We start from the raw sequence: 21930 nt of genomic DNA, 5'->3' as shown, positions 1-21930 counted from the left end.
TCTGCTGAATACTGAACTTCATAGCACACAGGATCCTGGTTTCATCTGTGGATGTGCATCTGTGTGAATTTACACGTCTATATGGCTATACAAGGTAGATGTACCGATACAGTATATAGACAAAAGCAATATGGACACGACTCCTGATTACTGAGCTCAGGTGTTTGAGGTTGCTAAAAGTTACTCTGTATTATTTGATAAGTTCATTTTAATTAAAGGAATCTTGGAAACCAGGTGCTCTGAAAGAGTAAAGTAAATATAACTATTATTTTCGATAGCCATGTAGTCTCCATTGACAAACACTGGCAGTAGAATGGGTCGAACTGAAGAGCTCAGAGGCTTTAAACGTGGCACTGTCATAGGATGCCACCTCTGCCACAAGTCAGACCTGCTCCAGTGAATTGTAAGTGCTATTATTGTGAAATGGAGCAACAACAGCTCAGACGTGAAACAGTAGGCCACCCAAACTCACAAAGCCAGGCTGCCGAGTACCGTAAAAAATCTCTTATCCTCAGTTAAATCACTCATTAGAGTCCCAAACTGCCTCTTGAAGCAACATCAGCACAAAAACTGTACATCAGGGGCTTCATGAAATGGGTTTCAGTGACCGAGCAGCTGCACACAAGCCTAAGATCAATATGCGCAATGCCAAGCGTCGGCTGGAGTGGTGTAAAGCGCCCCCACTGGACTCTGGATCAGTGGAAACGTGTTCTCTGGAGTGATGAATCAGCTTCACTATCAGTCAGTCTGATGATGAATCTGGGTTTGGTGGATGCCAGGAGAACGTTACCTACCGGAATCCAAGTTTGGTGGAGGAGGGATGATGGGCGGGGCTGTTTTTCAGGGTTTGGGCTCTCAGTTCCAGTGAAGGGTGATGTTGGTGCTGCAGCACAAAGACATTTTACACAGTTCTCTGCTTCCAGCTTTGTGTCAGCAGTTTGGGGAAGAGCCTTTCCTGTTCCAGCATGACTGAGCTCCTGTGCACAAAGCAGCTCCATAAAGACATGGAGTGACCAGTTTGGTGTGGAGGAACTCCAGTGGCCCTCACAGAGCCCTGACCTCAACCCCACTGAACACCTTTGGGATGAGCTAGAACGGAGATTGTGAGCCAGACCCTCTCGTCCAACATCAGTGCCTGACCTCACAGAGGCTCTTTAGACTTAAAGTCCCACAGACTCTCCAACATCTTGTAGAAGCTTCCCAGAAGAGTGGAAGCTGTTGTAGCTGCAAAGGGGGACCAACTCATATTAATGACCATAGCTTTGGAACAGGACGTCCAACAAGCTCCGCATACTTGTAGCTGTTAATGCCCATGTAGCGTACATGCGGCTCTGCTCTGGTATTTCCCTGCAGAGCTCGGCGTGGAATAAAAGGGGAGGTACAGTTCGAGTTTGTCTCCAGCTGAGCAGCTATTCAGCCAGCCAGCCTCATCTCATTGTGCGCGGAGCGCCGAAGAAAGGCTGGATTGTGCTTATAGGGCAGATGGTGGTCACTGAGGGACAAGACAGCAGGCAGTGAGTGGTCAACACGGTCTCTCTCACTCTTAATGACAGTCTGGAGTTTCACACGGCTGTGATTTCACTGCCCCTGTAATTACACCTGAAACTCAGAGACCAACTAACAGGCATAATGGAGCGTTCGCCTCTTTCACTCTCCACTGGACCCTTCAGACCCCTGAGATAAAGGATGTTATTTTAGAAGAGAAAGGCCGTGTTAAAGGGCCCATATCGTAGAATCTTCCATGCTGTATTTCCCAAAAGTCTCTGATGTACAGTCCATATATAAACTAAAATGCAAAATAAGCTGCAAAAAATTCAAATAAATATCAAATCATTAATTCTTTCAAGTTTAAAGGCTGATTTTTGTTCTTGCGTGAAAGTTGAAGAAACCAGAAAGTTAACTGTGGTTTTAAACTATACCTTATGGTCAAACATTTGCCAAATAGAGGAAAATGTTTCAAATGTGTCATGGAATGTTGGGAGAAAGTTTCCTAGGTTAGCTTTTTGTTCCAGCTGGTCAAAGGAGCATTCAACACAGATGAAGAATGTAAGGATTTAGGGCCACTGCAGAAATCAGAGTCTCCATAAAGCTGCCGGTGTTGCATCCAATTCACGTTTCCAATCACAATTCAAACCCTTGTGTGCGACTCACTGAACAGACATCAACGGCAACACTGGAGCTACAGAAAGCGAAACGGTTCAGGAAAGGTCAACGTTAAATGGCCGTTGTTACTGATAGTGTCAACCTTTCGTCTGTACAGCCTTTCTCCAACTTTTTTCCCGCTATCTGTAGTTCCAGTGCTGCTGGCCGTTGATTTCTGTTCAGTGATTGCGCTGCTGAGGGTTCGGTTTATACAGGGGAACAGGAATTTGAGTGGGAACTGAATCAGATGTAACACCGGTAAGTGCCATGAACAGCTTGCAGAACGTAAAGATTTAGGGTCACTGCAGCAAACCCTGCCTGACCGGTGACGCAGTCTGTGACCTTGATGTCAAACTGAATTAAACTTAGACAGAGTTAAAAAATCCACTTTATTCATTCAGAATTCAGCATCTAAGAAATCAGGACTCGTTATATCGAATATGCACCTGCTGAACAGATCATTAGAGGCTGGCTGTCACGGTTTTAGGGAATGTTCTACCGTTCGGCGCCTCTGCCGCTCGCTGATCATTGTGTGGTACTATGTTAACTCTTCGGCAGCTTGAGTCAGTGACTCATACTGTTAAGGCTGAAGATGCACTGCCTGATCAGAAACACCTTCCCTCGTCGAAGATGGGGATGGTAGTAGAGAAATCGTCAACATCATAAGACTCTCAGCTGCAAAAGTGCCCTTTGATTCTGTCTCTCTCCATATTTTCTGGTAGCTAACATACGCTAGCGATAAAAACACAGCAGCCCAGCCACCCGGTTTCCCTCGCAGCCTCACCTCCAAACCCGTAGATCACTGCAGTGCCCCTCCCAGCGTGCCCCTCCCATTTTTGAGCAGTTTTCAAAGCTGAGCCAATGGTGGAGTTAGCTGGAAATAGTGGGGTGTAGTTACTCTTTAAGTGGTGGATGAACTGCAACATATCTGACGCTCGCTGTGCGAAAGACGGTGGCATTAACTGCAGTGTCTTTAACAGCCTTACAGACCAAAGCCGTCTACAATACTGCCTCTTTCCTTTGTTTCCTAATTGGACCCATATTACGACCTCCTCCACTGTCGCCATGTCTGTTGTTTAAAGAAACTTTACTCTGGACTGCCCTCTAGTGGATGTACTGCTTAACATCCATTCTAACGTAAAGGACACATGGAAGTATGTGGGCAGTGACGGTTACATCGTTCGAAACGGGTGTATTCTTTTTCGCACGTAAGGGGACTGTAAATCAGCTGTTTGATGCATAAACACACACAAATATAATAATTAAACAAGTGAAACACAAGAACAATGTGGGATATGAATCCTTTAAGGACATTTAGCTCATAAGAGAGAAGCAGAGTTGAGCAGCAGTTGAATGTTCCTTCCTGCCTTAAATGAAGAGACAAAAGAGAGAAGAAAAGAGGCTCTGTGGAGACGAGATTCTCCATTATGTCAACTTCACCGAACTCTGGAAGCTTTTCCAGCTGGCTGAGCTCAGAGGAGGCTTTTCCAGTTTTTCCACAGCTTAAAACTGGACTAAACAAGGATATAATGGCAGAAACCTCACCGCCAGTGTGCTTCATTATGCCTGTATATTCCTAAAGCGTTTGTGTTTACAATGTGTTTACATACTCTTGAGTAATCAGATAATGGGGAAACTTGGGGTCTACATGAGTCAGACAGTAATCAGATTTCTGCTCTACAATCAGCCAATAAACTCACAGAAGAAGACGTGACGTAAACGTAACGTGAAATTCAAACTTCATGCTGCTTTTTTTTTAAACATCGAATCACTTTACCTGAAAATATGAACAAACATCATCTAGAAGATGAAGAATATTTAACTCCTTCATTTCGTCAAGCATGTATTTGGTTTCAGCGTCGCTCCAAAAGTGTTTTGCTGCGTCTCGTGGCGACGCTGCTCGCTTATTTCTGGTACCGCCATCTGTTTTCGCACATGCTCAGACTGACAAATCCGAAAGAAATCAGAGTAAGAGTTTACAGCACTGAGAAATCTGATGACTGAGCTAAAAACCAGCCTCTTTATCAGATTTCTTAATCAGATTTCTAGACCTTATTCTGATCTAAGAAATCTGAGTAAGAGTTTACAGCACTGAGAAATCTGGTTACTGAGCTAAAATCCAGCCTCTTTATCAGATTTCTAGACCTTATTCCGATCTAAGAAATCAGAGTAAGAGTTTACATGCACTGAGAAATCTGATTACTGAGCTAAAATCCAGCCTCTTTATCAGATTTCTTAATCAGATTTCTAGACCTTATTCTGATCTAAGAAATCAGAGTAAGAGTTTACAGCACTGAGAAATCTGATTACCGAGCTAAAATCCAGCCTCTTTATCAGATTTCTAGACCTTATTCCGATCTAAGAAATCAGAGTAAGAGTTTACATGCACTGAGAAATCTGATTACCGAGCTAAAATCCAGTCTCTTTATCAGATTTCTTAATCAGATTTCAAGACCTTACTCTGATCTAAGAAATCAGAGTGTGCTGTTTACACGACCATTTGAATAATCAGAGAACTGCAGAAATCTGATTATGATCGGATTATTGAGTGCATGTAAACACACTCACTGTTAAACTAGGACCAGATTATCCTCTTCATTATGATGAGGACTTTACTGGCAGGTCACCGTCTCAGATGGGGAGGCTCTGTAAAAACAGGCCTAGATCCAGTAAAACAGTAAGGTGGTTCTGTTCTGAGAGCCAAAAGAGGTAAATACGGTCAGACAGCCTGTTTCTGCTTAGTCTGGGAGAGAATTAATGGGTAAGAAAGTGAACTACATTTCTAAAGCACATTTACAGCAAGAACTGTAACCAAAGTGCTGTAATTGGGACATCAATTAACATAAACAGCAAGACAAACACGAACAAGCACATCTGCCCGATTTACATACCTTAAACATTTCAAACCACTAACGCACACATACACTACATCTCTAAACATCTGTAAACAGCAGCGTTTCTGAAACGAAGGGTATTAATAGTGAGTTAGTGCTGCAGTTACAGCCTCTACTCTTCTGGGAAGGCTTTACACTAGATGTTCGAACATTGCTGTGAGGATTTGACTGAGCATTAGTGAGGTCAGGTACTGATGATAAACGCAACTGGACACCTGTGTCAGCAGTGAGTGACCTTCAAATATAATCAATAAAATGTGATGTTGGGTTCAAGTGGCGTCAAGTGGTTCCACACAACTGTGTTAGGTAGCTTAAGACACTTGATTGAGTAATTTGTACTTAACATGCTGGTCGGCAACCCAAATGTTAAGAAGAGCCATTTTGTCATTTCAATACAATTCACACCACTTTGGGAGCCACAACGTTTTATGTCCATTTTACCATCTTAGCTGTAAATATGTCTCAGTACGTGCTGATGTCCCAGTATAGGCTAAAAAAATATAAATGAAAACACAGACTGACTTTGCTCTGCTTTAAGCTTTAGCTCAGCTATAGCTGCTTTTCTCGCATCTCCAGCAGGAAACTTTTCCTCAAAAGTAGAACAGTTTCTTGTAAAATGTCTCTCAATGTTCGATTTTTTACGAGGCTGAAGTCGCTTCTCATTCGCCAGCCTCTTGTTCGAATTTTCCCGTTCCGCCTTAAATGGTGCCTGAGGGGCCAGAATGTAACTGCTGCACCATTTAAGGTGGAACGGGAAAATTTGAATGAGAAGCTGGCGAACGGACTTCAGGTTGTTGACTTTGTAGTGTTTGTCAGTTTCTCACTGCAGATTAAACGTATCAGGAAACCAGCTGGAGTGATTATAAACACAAATAAGTCCATTCGTCTTGATGTTTATCTTAAATCTCTCTCTTTGCCGTTTCATTAACTACTAACTAGGCGAGATTGTTGTCTGTGTTGCTATGGTGACCAGCAGTCTGCACTGATCTTCAGGGTTAAAGGGTGAATCAGCAGTTCTACATTAACTCCAGAGTTTAAGACCATTTATTGTTAAACTGTGTTGAACGATCAGCAGAGCTTTATTTTACTATAAAGGAGGATTATTTTATTTTTACCTACAAATCTGATTCAGCTGTGGAGCCACAACAGGACAGCAGAAGAGCCGCCGGAGCCATGTGCTGCTGACCTCTGCCCTAAAGTAATTTGACTAAATCCAAATTAACTGGACTGATTATTTTTATGTATTACCCAAAAATGAAATGTTGGATTTACTTAAAAACATTATGTCAAGTGGCTCCTCCTAAAGGTGCTGAGTAGCTTTTAAGGGTGTGTTTATAGCTGTAGTTGGGCCTCTTGGTCTGGACCAAGGCTGAAAATGATCCACTGCTGGATTTTAGTTCTGGTTTGTTTAGCGTTCAAACTCACTTATTAAACATCGAACCAAAAGACGTGAACAAAACTCATACGAGTAAAAGGTCATGACTGATAAGGCAGATTTTTTGACGTATGATAATTATGATAATATCTGGTTTTATTTATGCCATGATATTAGAGTAATAAGCCACGAGACTCCCTGCGTTACACAGAGATGGACCTTCTATTTGAGTCTGTGTGTGACGTTAATATACAAAGATGGTCTAAAAACCTCCTGACTCAACGCCTCTGACTTTAAATGATTATTTCAGGCTTTACAGGGTGACTCTCTGCAGCGCACACTCACCATATTTTAGCCTGTTTTTATTCTCCTCACTCAGTAACGACGCTTCTTTCAGTTTAAACAGCAAAGCTTACACAGAAATAACCAGCTTTAACTTTGAGGTATGTTAAGGTAACACTGAAAGGTTACAGCAGCATCAACAACACTTTGTATATTTAAAATTGCAACATTATAAGGGAAGGAAATATTTTTTCTGAAGCTGCACTATGTACGATTTGGGGATTTGGAGACCTCTCTGGTGGAAATGAGTAACTGCACACAATATGTAGAATTATCTACTATTGCCATCACGTCTTCACAAGTATGATGTTGGTTTTGAGATCATTTGAGGCCGAAACATCGAGCCGGACCTTCTTTTAGTGTCTGTGTGTGACGTTAATGTGTAAAGACGTACGACGTGGTGTGAAAACTCCCTCTGACTTTTAAATGATGATTTCAGGCTTTACAGGGCGACTCAGAGCAGAACACACTCACCATATTTTAGCCTGTTTATATTCTCCTCACTCAGTAACGACACTACTTTCAGTTTTATCAACTAACACCAAACACTGCAGGTTTAAGTTCCCTTTGGGGTCAGCTTTGGAGGAGGGGTCTCTGAGGCCTGCAGGCCCAGAGTGGACTACCACACACGAGTCTCACTTCTCAGATTCCTCACCACAGGTCAACTACAGTACCACCCACAGAGTTCCAGAGAAAGACCACTGCTGCACATCTGAACTGTTCGGCTCTTGTGGAGGGAGAAGCGTGTGCTGTATATGAGGAACTCTGGGAGTGGCAGGTTATTTTAGGAAAAGCTCTGTTCTAAGAGCTCAGAGAAGGAATACAGTGGAATGGCCTACAGCCAAATAAACAGCATTGCTAACAGGGTAATTATCAATAATGAAAACTATAGCTAAAATGGAAAATAGCCATAAACACATGTACTCATTAAGTGTAATTAAAAACAATGACAGCAGTTTTCAAAAACACAAAAACTAACTAAAAACTGCAACATTTACAGTATAAATGTATATCATATAGTATATTATTACTGACAAAGAAAAACAGAAACAACCAATTTGGAAGTAAGCCCTGGATTCTGACTCCGCCCATTCAGCTACAGCAGTTTAGCCCCACCCATTCAGCCTACAGCAGTTTAGCTCCACCCATTCAGCCTACAGCAGTTTAGCCCCACCCATTCAGCCTACAGCAGTTTAGCCCCACCCATTCAGCCTACAGCAGTTTAGCTCCACCATTCAGCTACAGCAGTTTAGCTCCACCATTCAGCTACAGCAGTTTAGCTCCGCCCATTCAGCCTACAGCAGTTTAGCTCCGCCCATTCAGCCTACAGCAGTTTAGCTCCGCCCATTCAGCCTACAGCAGTTTAGCCCCTCCCATTCAGCCTACAGCAGTTTAGCTCCACCATTCAGCTACAGCAGTTTAGCTCCACCATTCAGCTACAGCAGTTTAGCTCCACCATTTAGCTACAGCAGTTTAGCTCCACCATTCAGCTACAGCCGTTTAGCCCCACCATTCAGCTACAGCAGTTTAGCCCCACCATTCAGCTACAGCAGTTTAGCCCCACCATTCAGCTACAGCAGTTAAGCCCCACCATTCAGCTACAGCCGTTTAGCCCCACCATTCAGCCTACAGCAGTTTAGCTCCGCCCATTCAGCCTACAGCAGTTTAGCCCCACCCATTCAGCCTACAGCAGTTTAGCTCCACCATTCAGCTACAGCAGTTTAGCTCCACCATTCAGCTACAGCAGTTTAGCTCCACCATTTAGCTACAGCAGTTTAGCTCCACCATTCAGCTACAGCAGTTAAGCCCCACCATTCAGCTACAGCAGTTAAGCCCCACCATTCAGCTACAGCAGTTAAGCCTCACCCACTCATGCTGAAGTTATAAGGAGTGTCTCAGCCTAGAGCCAACCAGAACAGAGCTCATTTACATATATCAGTCGTCAAGGCACAGAAACAAAAACAGCCTGTTTAGTTCTGAGGTATGAAGAGAGGTTGAAGGTCAACCGGTCGTGTAGAAATGGTACATAAAAGCACACAAATCTTACAAAAACAATTAAAATACATTAAAAATGTAGGAAATGCAGCAAATAAGAGCTGCTAACAGGCTAACAGAGGCTCAGGGCTCAGGCTGAGAGAGAGTGAAGGAAGGAGAGCGGAGTGTTTCCTCCGCGTTCCTGTGATGGGATATCAGTTGTTGCTTCCTGGCAGCTAGTTCCTGACCACTGTGGTGGTTATGGAGGAAGGACGCGGCTGTTTTAGAGCATGTAGAAGCGTTACATAACGGCAGAAAGGCTTCAGATCTCAGAGGGGACACGCCACCCCAACCAGGAGCCTCCAAACCAGGTAGACACTCGGTGTCATGATGATGTGATGATGTGATGACACTCAGGCAGGACATCTACAGGCCCTAAACTGTCTGAATCCAGCGGACTTTGTGGCAAGATAAATGTTTTTTGTACAGAAATACAGCCTCGGGTGCCGACATGGACTACACACTTATATGCAAAAGTTTGTGCACCCCAATCAAATTTCATGTTGATTTTCTGAGTATAAATAAAATAAAACATCCTCTACAGAGACACACTCCTGTACATTTACTACACTATTACTGTTTATTTACTGAATTTAACATTTTGGGGACACATAAATTATGGCCTGTACAAACGTTATAGCCCAGTTAACAGTCTATTTTTAATTTTTTCAGCAAATAAATAGAAATTGTGGCTTAAAATTGGCAAAAAAACACCACATTGAAGTGTATTTAAGACTCTGTAGAGGATGTATTAACTTATTTACACTCAGAAAATCAACAGAACATAGAATTTAACCAGGAGAGTTCAAACTTTTGCAGAATTTTAAACACGATGACTTAATCTAATGACTAAAGATTATATTTTTTGTTTTGAGAAATTAATATCTTAAGTATTTATTAATCCTTTCCTGTCCAATTACTTTATTTAGCATAAAGAGGGGCAACAAACTTGAACTGATTAGTCTGAAAGATGAAATTTTATTGAAAATGCATATTAAATGACTGTATAAACGGCGCTCATTTGAATATTTCTGATTACATGTAATTAAAAAGCTAAATTTTGTGATAAACAGTACATTCTGAGCCATGGGATTTGATGGATTTGTGTTCAGAGCTCAGAGAACATGAAGACAAATGACATCTAACACTTCAGAAGTGAACATTAATGTGTTAAATTAAAATTTACATGCTCTTAGATTACAGGGTTTAGACAGGTGTTTCTAGATTTAGATTTTTTGTTTCTGATTTTTGAAAAATTGCATAATTAAGTGGTTAAGATGTAAACAGAGACATTCAGAGTCGTTCAGAGTGGTTTGGTGTGAAACGTTACGTTCTAGATAAACTTACAGAGTCAGAACTGTTCACAGTGGTGGTGATAGGAACCAGACGTCCACCTCTAAAAGCTCCCTCACAGAAAGTTCCTACATGAAATGGTTATGAATTCACTGCCTGATGACTGAGACACTGTTTTACGAGAGCTTTGAGAACTTAAACTCCATTCATGGTGGAGGGATACATGCAGGGCGCTGTGAGGCAAAATAGTCCCCAAAGAAAACTTATTATTTCAGATTTTCCACTATTTTCCATCATCAACATTCCATATAAACTCAGAAGACTCGTGTAGGTTCACTGGTGGTTCTGGATAGTAAATAAAATGTCTATATTTGTGTTGTAGTCATGGTGACCCCTGGTTCCTATCACCACCACTGTAAAGACATCTGAACCATTTCACACCAAACCACTCTAAATCTCTCTGTTTACATCTCACACACTGAGTTATGGGGGAATTTTGAAAGAATTACAGAAAGAATAGTCTTAAATAGATATGAACTGAAGACTCCCACAGACAGCGTGTCATGTGGTGACCACACAGGCCAGTGTCACCTTAAAGGCGAGGTAACGGTGTCATCATGCCGTCTCATGTTTACGCTAGAAACAGGTGATTCAGGCTGTCTTAAGCGAGCCGCGCCTGTGTGTTTCACCTAATGACGCAATTCACCCATATCGTTACGACTCTGAGACAGAACATCTAAGGACAAAAAAAAACAGAGACAGAGTACGCCCAGTCCCATTTCTTATGTTTACCCCAAACCCTTGTTTTCGAGTGTTGCCCCTTGGAGCTGAGTTACAGGGTAGTGGTTGAAATCTTCCCTCTGAAATGGGAGGGAGGGTAAAGTTCAGCTCCTCGCTGCTGGGCTTTAGTTACATTTAGGGCATCATATGATCTATGATTGCTTCAAAGCAATTATTTATTATCACCCACCCCTAATTCTTCAGTGATATGAAGCTGAAGTCAGATATTCACCAGATTCTTGTTCCAATTTTCCTGTTCCACCTTAAATGGAGCTTCAGGCATCAGAGCTGCTGCACCATTTAAGGTGGAAATGGGAAATTTAGCTCGCTAGCTACCGAGGCATCAGCACTACTAATGATTTTTTACGCTTGTTATGAAGAAAAGAACCATAACACACTGAAACGACATCAAACTAAGACAATACAGTAATTATCATAATTTTTAACAGAGAAAATTCTCACATTTGTGGGTTTCTTTGGTCTCTTGTTCTCCATTTTGCCGGTTTATCTTCTTTTCTCATAACTCTCTGTTTGGAGTCTCTGAAAATCCTCCGTTTGGAGGGTCATGTAGCCCCAACACTTCACCCTCCCCCTCTATCTCAACAAGAATCGGGACACCCTACCCCTAGACGTGCAAAACGGAGGGGTAGGGCTGAGTGGTAGGGGCGAGGGGTGAAAGGGGACTGGGCTGAAGACTCAGACTGATCAGTCGGCCCACACACAATATGTCACAATATTTACTGTTTCTGACATATGATCAGCTACAACAGACCAAATGGTGCCACTTTAAAAAATACCATCAAAATTGATGAACACGATGAGTTGTAATCAACAATTCACACACCACACTGCACTAAATCCAGTTGAACAGGACTAATGATGCTCTCTCTGTAATTAAACAGGCGGACGGGAAGCGTTTCTGAGCACTGACGGTATCAGAAAACCTCACTGTAACAAACTGTGCCTTAATTTATCACACTAACGATGAACACTGTCATAACGTCCAGCCCTCCTGCTCACACTGACATCACAGCTGAACTTTTATTTAATATCCCATAATTTCAAAAAAGATGGTTCTTTAAGAGTTCCTTAGTAAAATATTGGTTCTATATAGAACCATAAACACTCAAAGAACCATCTGCATAATTAAAGGGTTCTTTGCATCACAAAAGGGTTCTGATGGAGAATGTGTTGTAGGCGGTTCTATACATAAATCTTTTTGAATACGGTTTTATTTAGCACCAAAAAGGGTTCTTCTATTGTTAGATCCCCTTTTGCCAAGTGCAGTTACTCTTCATCATACTGCTGTAGGCTGAATGGGCGGGGCTAAACCATTGTAGGATTGATAGGCGGGACTAAACTGCTGTAGGCTGAATGGGCGGGGCTAATGTGCTGTAGGCTGAATGGGCGGGCGCAACTGCTGTAGGCTGAATGGGTGGGGCTAAAGCGCTGTAGGCTGAATGGGCGGGGCTAAACAGCCGTAGGCTGAATGGGTGGAGATACAGTATGTAAACGTAGTGGTTTTAGTGACATCACCAACCCAAAGAAATCAAAACGAGCTGTTTTTGCAGTGTAGTTTCCGTGTATGGACTGTATGCGCTGTATGTACCGAGACGTAAACGGTGCATTTTCCCTGATAGCAAGAGGATGGTGGACAACTGCCGGCCCACTGATGGCAAAGTTGGTGGTCCACTGGTGTTTTGCTCAGCGTTTTCCGGGCGGCCCACTGGTGGTTACGCAGAGTCATCGACAAAATTCCTCTGATCATCACTCATTTTCCATTTACACTCCAATTTACTGATTTTTCCTTCCTTCATTTCTTTAGTTACACTTTGTTAATATTAAACTACATTTTCTATAAAATCATTTTAGACCCAGTCATTATTTTTTTTCTCTCAGTTGTTTGTAATATTTGACTTAGTTTATTTTCCAAAATAAAAGTCACTGTGCATTTAAAATCTGTTTGAGGAGACTGAAGACTAGAGCTTGTATGCAGGACAGTAATCTGGGTGGTCTGAGGGTGCCGGCGCCGACCTTATTAAGATAGCAGACCGATATAGGCTCGCTATCTGGGTTCAATCTTTAATGGAGTTCATTATGTGGTCAGAAACCACATAATCAAGTCTATTAGAGACACTGAACACCTCCACACAGTTTGAGGTACAGATGGGCATTTCAGTCAAATTTGATATTCAAACTTATAAGGCATTATTTAGAGGAAAAACGTGCTCTAAACGATACAAGCATAAATTAACTGACTAAAAATGTGACAGTATAAACTAGGTTCAGTTTCCCGGACAGATAAGGCATGGTACGTTTATTATTACAGCATATTTCATACACAAAGGCGATTTAATGTGCTTTATATAAATAAAAGCAAAAGGTAAAATCAAGACAAAGTGCTTAAGACTGAAAAATCTGGACAAGGGATTAAGCTTTAGTCCAGGACTTAACAGCATTTTTTAATACAGAAATTTTCCCATACAGTCCACAAGTCCAGTCTTCTTTACTAAAACACATATATAGAACCAGGACAACACAAAGAACCATCTGAATGCTTAATTGGTTCTTTGCCTGGTTAAATTACTCTCCTCCATGATGGAGAGCATCTTTGAAGAACCTTTAAAAAAAAGGGTTTGTCTATTGTTTGTCAAATAGAGGACTATCTAGAACCCGTTTGCTAATCCCTATCCGAAACAGGTCATCTTATCAATGACAGTTGCACCTCCTGAAGATAAACACAGAGAGAGTGTAAGATCTGGTGTGTTCACTGTGTTTTTCAGAACACCTGCAGGGCAGCGCGCAGTACTCTGACCAGCGCTGGTCATGTGTACTTTAGTTACTGTAGCTTTTGTCGTCACTGAGTGTCTGCATGTCCTAACAGCTCCTCTGCCCTCATAAATGATTGATGAGCTGGAAGATCAGGAGATAAGGTGACTGTAGACGACTCAAGGAAAGCAGAGTGACTGATGGGCCGTAAAACAGCAGCTGATGACGAGAGTTAACCCTCCTGCTTCTGCACTGACTGTGATTTTAAAGCGAAAGTTCAACCAAAAGGTCTAAATCCTCCTCATTAGGGTTAAAACGTAGTTGGCCAAGACATGAAGTCAGCGTCTTTAGCTATGAGGCTAATGATGTAGCCACAGTGACATAATCAGCAGGTGTGTTTACATCACCAACATACTGTAATCTATAGAAATGGACTAAAGCACAGACCAAAGTCAGTCGTCCAGGAGGTTGTTAATGTTTTTAGCTTGAATTATGAACTATAACATGTTATATATATATATATATATATATATATATATATATATATACACACACACACACACACACATAACCATGACCACCTCCTTGTTTCTACTCTCATTGTCCATTTTATCAGCTCCACTTACTATATAGGTGCCCTTTGTAGTTCTACAGTTACAGACTGTAGTCCATCTGTTTCTCTGATACTTTGTTAGCCCCCTTTTACCCTGTTCTTCAGTGGTCAGGACCCCCATGGACCCCCACAGAGCAGGTACTATTTGGGTGGTGGATCATTCTCAGCACTGCAGTAACACTGATGTGGTGGTGGTGTGTTAGTGTGTGTTGTGCTGGTCTGAGTGGATCAGACACAGCAGTGCTGCTGGAGTTTTTAAACACCTCAGTGTCACTGCTGGACTGAGAATAGTGCACCAACCAAAAATATCCAGCCAACAGCGTCCTGTGGGCAGCGTCCTGTGACCACTGATGAAGGACTAGAGGATGACCAACACAAACTGTGCAGCAGCAGATGAGCTATCGTCTCTGACTTTACATCTACAAGGTGGACTGACAAGGTAGGAGTGTCTAATAGAGTGGACAGTGAGTGGACACAGTGTTTAAAAACTCCAGCAGCACTGCTGTGTCTGATCCACTCAGACCAGCACAACACACACTAACACACCACCACCACATCAGTGTTACTGCAGTGCTGAGAATGATCCACCACCCAAATAGTACCTGCTCTGTGGGGGTCCATGGGGGTCCTGACCACTGAAGAACAGGGTAAAAGGGGGCTAACAAAGTATCAGAGAAACAGATGGACTACAGTCTGTAACTGTAGAACTACAAAGTGCACCTATATAGTAAGTGGAGCTGATAAAATGGACAATGATCGACTATTATTAATACAATGGTTTCCACATTTTGTACTGCACTAAATTCGATTAATGACTAATTATTATTAATTATTAATAATTATTAATTAAACGACTAATTATTCTCTCCCTGTAATGAAACATGCAGTTGGTCAGTGTACTTTAATTACTGACACAATCTTTTAATCAGAATACACATATAGGGACAACTTGTTAAACTTTTGGTGCTGGTTTGTGGCAAAATCCACCACTAATAAAGGAACATCCCCCCTAAAACCCTCCAGATTCTTTTAGTTTTCGCTCTTTTAAAGGGCCCATATCATGGAAAACGTCATTTTTCTCCCTTTTTCTGAAAGAAAACAGTTTGATGTCATATGCAAACAGCCCATAGAGCCTATATATGGAAACCACACTGCAAAAAACAGCCCGTTTTGAATCCATTGTCTTTATAATGTCACTAAAACCCACCACATCCGATGGCCATATCAGTCTACAGCAGTTTAGCTCCGCACACTTACACTGAAGTTATAAAGAGTGTTTTAGCCCAGACTGCTTTTTAAATGAGGCACAGCCAATCAGAAAGGAGCTCATTTACATATATCAGTCTTAAATTTGCAGTCTTAAATTCTAAGGGATAAAGAGAGGTTGGAAAATGATCATAAACAAATTAATTAAGGCTGTTTTTGTACAGAAAGCCACATTAATATTATAAATGGACCTCAGTGAGGGGAAAATAAAACACAGTAAAAATGTAGGATAGAGGTCCTTTAATGTGTTTGTAGTTAAAAGCTGTCCTGCAGCTAAAAGCTGTTCGGCTCATTGAAAGCAGGTGCGTTTCACACCCTGCATTCAGATCACAACCTCTTAAACAGATCCACAACTAAAGAAAGAGCGCACTGTAGATTCTACTGGCCTTTTTAACAATGTGTGGGTCGTTTTATCTGCCCGCGTTTCTCTTCACATTACGTCTGGCCCTTCGAGACTACGATATATTACGATACAGACCAAATTCATCATTCTTACAACAGTATATTGTCAAAGGCCCACTCATGATATTAGTTATGGTGGGAAAAACTGGGCAAATTTGATTTTTCACCAAACTATCACTCTAAACTCAACAACTGCTGGAGGAAGCTGAGTGACTTTACAGGGGAATTCCACTAATTTTTCAAAATTACTCCATAACTCAGTGTGTGAGATGTAATCAGAGAGATTCAGAGTGGTTCAGATGTCTTTACAGTGGTGGTGATAGGAACCAGGGGTCGCCATGACTACAACACAAATATAGACATTTTATTTACTATCCAGAACCACCAGTGAACCTACACGAGTCTTCTGAGTTTATATGGAATGTTGATGATGGAAAATAGTGGAAAATCTGAAATAATAAGTTTTCTTTGGGGACTATTTTGCCTCACAGCGCCCTGCATGTATCCCTCCACCATAAACAAATTTAAATATGTTTATTTTAGGCCAAAGTCTTCTCAAAACTATCATAAAACAGTGTCTCAGTCATCAGGCAGTGAATTCATAACCATGTCATGTAGTAACTTTCTGTGAGGGAGCTTTTAGAGGTGGACGTCTGGTTCCTATCACCACCACTGTGAACAGTTCTGACTCGGTAAGTTTATCTAGAACGTAACGTTTCACACCAAACCGCTCTGAACGACTCTGTTTACATCTTAACTGTTTAATTAGTCAAAGAATTTTGAAAAACAGGTGGAATTCCCCTTTAATCTTTCCAGCTGGTTACACATTCCACAACAAATTTTTCACACTGGGGAGAGACGGGCTGAAGGAGACACAGACACACACTCACACACACACACACACACACACACACACACACACACACACACTTCCTCCACATAAGCTGGAAAATTCACCAGCTTCATATTCGAACTTTCCGTTCCACCTTAAATGGTGCAGCAGTTACATTCGAGCGTCTTTATGCGCCAGAACTCGTGCCGCACAATTTAAGGTGGAACGGAGAATTCGAAAAAAGCAGGTGGCGAAAAGGAAATAAAACTTCAGCCTCGTAATAAAGGACATGATCTGCGAACGGACACATGATAAATAAGCCGGACTGACCTGTTGCTGCACACAGACCCCCCTCATTCCGAATAACACACACTTTACAACACCCCGTCTCGTCTCCGCTCCGCAGTAGGTCCGAACACAAAACTCAACACTGCACAGGGTAAGATCACCCGCAGGAGTCACTCCGGAGGGGCGGGGCTTCTCTCAGCAGCGCCTGTCAATCAGCAACACTCCACCAATCAGACTCGCCCAGTCCCTCTCTGAGGCCTCCAGTTGTCCAAAGAAGCCTTACAAAACAAATACAGGCTTTTCTCACTGACTTGCTTTCCACACAGTCATTCTGCCCGTTTAAACTTTGTGTGAGAGTGATTTTTAAACTATGTTTAACTGATTCAGCACTTTTATATTGTTTTATGACTATTAAAGTTAGGGAGGCACACTTAGAGCCCTTTATGAATCACAAGATTACACAAGGACACATTGACCAGTGTGCTACTGCATTATTTAGGTAGTGAAAAATACAATTAGTGGTCAATACGCTAACAAAAATGTATTTGTTGTGGTTTGTTGGCTGCTAACAGCTTTTATTAGAAAATTAATTAATTTAAAAGCAATGCGCAACACTATTGTTATCTGATTCATATTCTTTTTCTTATTATTTTTCTTCTTTGTCTTATTTTTATGCTGGATTTTTGTACACTAACTCCTCCTGCAGTATTCGAGATATCAACACCATTCCAACACCTTAACAACCACATGGGATACCATAGCAACCACCTAGCAACACCCCAGCAACCACCTGGCATACCTAATAAACACCATAGCAGCCAACTGGAACACCAACTGGGATATGTGGAATGTTGATGATGGTAAAATAATGTAAATCTGAAATAATATGTTTTCTTTGGGGACTATTTTGTCTCACAACGCCCTGCATATTATGTATCCATCCACCATCCATGGATTTTAAACCCAAAATCTTCTCAAAACTATCCTAAAACAGTGTCTCAGTCATCAGGCAGTGAATTCATAACCATTTCATGTAGGAACTTTCTGTGAGGGAGCTTTTAGAGGTGGACATCTGGTTCCTATCACCACCACTGTGAACAATTCTGACTCTGTAAGTTTATCTAGAACAGAGTGTTTCACACCAAACCACTCTGAACGACTCTGATTACATCATAACCATTTAATTATGCGGAGAATGTTGAAAAATCAGTGGAGTTCCCCTTTAAGCAGTGTGTTACAGTGTGATGTTAAACTGCTTGAAGGCTGTGGTAAGACTTGCATGTTTAATAGTGTCAGAAGTTCTGCTTTCCAAAACACAAAACCACCGTTCTCTCACCACAACAGCTTCAGTCTAAACAGAACACGCTCTTTGTGTTCACCCGTCTCACTCTGCAGCACGATTTACACCAACAACAAACCAAACACAGCTTCACTTCACTCCCTGGCCACTTTATCAGAAACACCTCTCTCCTAGCTCCACCTCGCTGATGTACAGTTAGAGACTGTAGCTCATCTGCTGACGCTCAGTTTATGGCCACAAATCATCTGTCTGGATAATTTAGGGGAGGTGTTTCTAATAAAGTGGCCAGTTAGTGGAAGCACAAGGTAGGTGTTTCTAATAAAGTGGCCAGTTGGTGGAAGCACAAGGTAGGTGTTTCTAGTAAAGTGGCCAGTTAGTGGAAGCACAAGGTAGGTGTTTCCAATAAAGTGGCCATTTAGTGGAAGCACAAGGTAGGTGTTTCCAATAAAGTGGCCATTTAGTGGAAGCACAAGATAGTTGTTTCTAATAAAGTGCCCAGTTAGTGGAAGCACAAGGTGGGTGTTTCTAATAAAGTGGCCAGTTAGTGGAGGCAGAAGGTAGGTGTTTCTAATAAAGTGGCCAGTTAGTGGAAACACAAGTTAGGTGTTTCTAATAAAGATTAATCTAATTAGTTTGTGGTCACTCAGCACAAAGAGGCTCCGCAGTTAATCGTCTCTTTCGTTTCTGTTCAAACATCTCATATCCGCTCTACAGGTCAGTCACTGAACTACGGCAAACTTATTACAGGCTTTTACTGCCGATGGCTGACACAGACGTTCCTAATTGGATTAGATGAATATGTATTATATCTGAATACAGAACTATTGTCTGGATTTATGCTAATGAACCATTTATGACTTTTATTTTCATTATTACCAGAGAAACACATCATAGTGGAATCAAGTATCAATGTATTTTTCACAACATGGAGGTTGGAAACGTCCCAGTTCCCACTCGAGCTTTAACACAGCATAAGGCCGTACACATCACCAAGTCAGAACTGCTACGTTTCTGAGCTCTTCTTCTTCTGTTATTCTGTTTCTTCTTGTTTTTCTGCTGTTTTTTGGTCTGCTAACTCATCCTGCAGTGTTCTAGATAGGAACACTGTTTCAATCCCTAGCAACCACATGGGATACCATAGCAACCACCTTGCAACACCTTAGCAACCACCTGGGATACCACAGCAACCACCTAGCAACTCTTTAACAACCACTTGGGATACCATAGCGACCACCTAGCAACACCTTAACAACCACATGGGATACCATAGCAACCATCTAGCAACACCTTAACAACCACTTGGGATACCACAGCAACCACCTAGCAACACCTTAGCAACCACTCAGGATACCATAGCAACCACCTAGCAACTCCCTCACAACAATCTGGGATACCATAGATGTTCATGATGTCATTTTAATGCACATAGAACAAGAATTAATAGTATGTTTTAATCTTTTTAAACAGATTTGTATGATTAGCAACGATGAGATGGTTCCGGTGTCAGATCTGCGGCGTACGGTCAAATCTGATTTCACTCTGCATGTAAATTTGAGCGTAATATTTTAACAGCCTGAAAAGGGTCGGATTTGCACTTAAATGGTCAAAATTATAAAAACAGTAATCTAAAAATAGGCTACATTTTATTTACTTGCTTCCACTCTCTGGACACTTTATTAGAAACACCTACCTTGTGTTTCCACTAACTGGCCACTTTATTAGAAACACCCACCTTGTACTTCCACTCATTGGCCACTTTATTAGAAACACCTACCTTGTACTTTATATAAAATATCCATATAACATATAAAGATAACTATGTATGAAAATGAAACAAAATACAAAAAGCTAAAAAGCTACTTAAACTCCCTACTCAAAACCAAGATAAAAAGCAAGCCAAACTATTGGCACCCGTCTACTGCTTTTCCCAGAATTCACAGTTCCACAAAGTCTTTCAGGAGTTTAACAGAGCAGACAGAGTGGAGCGAAGAGGGCCGGGCTGGTCTGGACAGGTGTTCTCCCAGGTCACCTCAGAGGGCAGAGAGCCTCAGGTATTGCCGCTATTTATATGTGGGAGAGGCCAATCACAGCCCTGCACATAGTGGAAGACACACACACCTAAAGATAAACACACACTCACACACACACACACACACACACACACACTCACACTCACACACTCACACACACACACACACACACACTCACACACACACCTAAATATAAACACACACACACACACACACACACACACACATACACACATGCACACACACACACACACACGCACACACACACACTCACACACATACACAACAGCAGAGGGAAAATTACAGCCATGGCACTCGTACATATCTCCAATATCAGCAAAACTCATAACCAGTCAAATTACACATGAAAATCTACACTCACTGTCCACTTTATCAGCTCCACTGACCATATAGTCTCACTCTGTAGTTCTACAGTTACAGACTGTAGTCCATCTGTTTCTCTGCATACTTTGTTACCCTGTTCTTCAGTGGTCAGGACCCCCATGGACACCCACAGAGCAGGTACTAGAGGATGACCAACACAAACTGTGCAGCAGCAGATGAGCTATCGTCTCTGACTTTACATCTACAAGGTGGACCGACAAGGTAGGAGTGTCTAATAGAGTGGACAGTGAGTGTAGAAACAAGGAAGTGGACTTAATGAGGTGCTTGCATATTTAAAGCATATGAGGCCAGAGCCTCTCGTCCAACATCAGTGTCTGACCTCACAAATGTTCTTCTGACTGAATGGACAGAAATTCCCACAGACTCTCTCCAACATCTTGTAGAAGCTTCCCAGAAGAGTGGAAGCTGTTAGAGCTGCAAAGGGGGACCAACTCCATATTAATGCCCATGGATTTAGAATGGGACGTCCAATAAGCCCATATGGTTGTGATGGTCAGGCATCCAACATACTTTTAACCACTGACGGCGTCAAACAGCTGAAAAACATTGCTGAGCTAGTCTGAGTTTAATGTGTGCCACAAATCACCAGCATTTATCACTGAGCGAACAACAGCTCAGATCCTCAAGGCAAATACAGAAACACCTCCATCTACTGGACAGAAATGGAATAACAACCCACTCAAAATACAGAGAGATATGAGCAAGAAGGAAAGAGAGAGAGAGGAGAGAGAGAAGGAGAGGGAGAAGAGGGGGAGAGAGAGAGAAGGAGTATGAGGAAAGAAAGATACAGAGTAAGAGTGAGAGAGAGATACAGAGAGAGAGAGAGAGACAGAGAAGAGGTAGAGATACACAGAGAGATTAAGAGCCGCCTGGTCTGGTGTTGTTGGCTAACAGGGCGAGTTCTTGTTTTCCCTGCTGCTGAATGGGGGTCTGTGCTGGGGGGGGGGTGACAACATTCACACTGAGGGTTAACCTTTCAGTGATTGGCTAAATGATCAATATTACTTGATCAGAAATAGTGACGCTTTTAGCTATTAAAACATACCGTAGCATCAGCACAGAGTAAGACACAGGGAGGCCGTGAATCTCCTGAGAGAAGTGCTGTTCATTAAACAGCAGCAGAGAAGATGCATACAGAACACTGAACGTGCGGAGAAGGTCACCG

At 42.0% G+C, this 21930-nt stretch overlaps 1 protein-coding gene across 1 annotated transcript in view; it reads right to left on the bottom strand.

The window, feature by feature from the left end:
• LOC118804800 (phospholipase D1-like) overlaps positions 1 to 17197 on the bottom strand; it is a 62587-nt gene extending 45390 nt beyond the window's left edge. The window contains exon 1 of the mRNA XM_036565451.1: positions 17073 to 17197. The gene's annotated coding sequence lies outside the window, so the exon portion shown is untranslated. The remainder of the gene's footprint in view (positions 1 to 17072) is intronic.
• Between the last annotated feature and the right edge of the window lie 4733 nt (positions 17198 to 21930).

Source organism: Colossoma macropomum, unplaced genomic scaffold (assembly GCF_904425465.1).
Source record: "Colossoma macropomum unplaced genomic scaffold, Colossoma_macropomum, whole genome shotgun sequence".
Classification (NCBI taxonomy): domain Eukaryota; kingdom Metazoa; phylum Chordata; class Actinopteri; order Characiformes; family Serrasalmidae; genus Colossoma; species Colossoma macropomum.
Note: the sequence above shows the minus strand (reverse complement) of the source record. Positions and strands in the feature narration are given on the sequence as shown.